Here is a 1,788-nt window from a genome sequence, read left to right as displayed (position 1 = left end):
ATACGGATGGGTTATCATTCTTGCTGCTGTGTAGTTACAGTTCACCCACTTTGTTTCCGTGCACCTAGAACTGAACTGCTAGCAGAAGAGAAAGACAGTCTGTCCACCTGTTCTACTTGTAGATTCTAGGTATAATAACATAGAGTGGAAACATGATCTCTTTTAGCCTCTGTCCCCTGTCTTGAAGTGACTTGTGTAGCTATAATATCTGATCTTGATAATGTGATACTAAAATGTGAGATAACTAAAACCTCTGTCAGTTTTTTACCACGATACAGTGTTTTGTTAGAGAGATTTCCCCTTACTGTCCTGGTGCCAATGATTTCACCGAGCAAAATCTCCAACAGCAACATAGACCGGAATAAAAATCCTTTTAATAGGTATGATAGGGGAAGGCTAGATCCTTAGTCAGATTTTCATTGCTGCCTGCACCCCTGTAGCAGATTTTCCATCACCTTCTGTCTGGTGCAAGCAATGTCATTGTGAGAGTAAATGAGTAGAGCCCCGCAGAGTAGTAAAAACCTGACAGGGGTTCTTATTCTTCCCCACCCTATCCAAAACTTAAAAAAAAAATTGACTGGATAAACTTTTTTTTTTTTTAAGCTCCACAGTGCATGCATCGTTACAAAAAAAGCGAACTGTGAAATCACAGCACACAAAGAAGTGCACTAGGGTGCTTGGTCCTCTTCCGAAAAAGAGGGCCACAATATCCCTGAAACCCCCAATGTGTCCTGACAGGGGCACGGCACTCTGGTCCACCTAGTGGTTAAGCCAGACAGACCCTAATCCTTAGGGACCAGCCGCAGCAAGTCCACCTTGTACTCGGTCGGGGCACTCCTAAAAAGAGACCCCTGGGGGGGAAGGAAAAGACCTGTGAAAAATCCTCCCCCCAACATCAGGGCAAGCCCCGAAAGATCTGCACCCTTTATCTTCTGTGGAGTAAAAAGGTACCCGTGCAATACATTCAATATTTAAAATAAAAAGTGCCAAGTGCAGGGCATGGCACACCTTGTGGTCGGTATATAAATTTCTCCAGACTAGCCAGAAAGCCTGCATAGAGGGCATATGCAAGAAAAACAACATGGTGACGTGACCATGTGCCACTTGCCAAACTGTTGGGTCCCAAATCCATTATGTTTTTCTGGCACCCCTGGGACACCAACCCCAGGGGGCACATCACTGAGAGCTCCTTGCACTTCCAGCCCCTGACCAGACAAGGGCAGTCCCATTCCTCAGGCATTAGAACTTGAGGGATTCCTGCCAACAACTGGGGACTAGCCTGGTACACCAGGTTAGAAACCCCCCCCAGCACTCACCTATTACTCCAGGCAATACTAGACTGCCATTCCCCTGGACAAGTGACAACACTGTTCTTCCCTAAAAAAATGATAGGGGCAGATACTACACTTGATCTTAGCCAAAAGACCGAGAAGAGCTGGATATGAACTGAAAGTCCATCTGAATCCAAAACTTTTTGAAGAGGGATTAGAAGACCTGTGAGGGTTTTCTTTTTTGCTGTCTGTGTTAGGAAGATTCACCCTCCCTATTAGTCCTGGTGACTGTTATGGCTAAAACATGATAGTGAAATAAATTCCCAAATTTTTACTTCCAATGGGGACACTGAGTGAGACACTGGTGATGTAGCCCTGGCTTCACAGATGCATCCTGGAAAGGCTACATCAACAGTGCTTTCCTGGGAAATCTCATCTGTAAACAGCAAGATCTTATGAGATCTCAGGGAAGATGCATTTCCCCACCCCCCCCCCAGATGATGTGTCACATATTATA

The sequence above is a fragment of the Nanorana parkeri genome, unplaced genomic scaffold (genome assembly GCF_000935625.1).
Source record: "Nanorana parkeri isolate BGI_ZX_2015 unplaced genomic scaffold, ASM93562v1 scaffold123, whole genome shotgun sequence".
In the NCBI taxonomy this organism is placed as follows: domain Eukaryota; kingdom Metazoa; phylum Chordata; class Amphibia; order Anura; family Dicroglossidae; genus Nanorana; species Nanorana parkeri.
Note: the sequence above shows the minus strand (reverse complement) of the source record.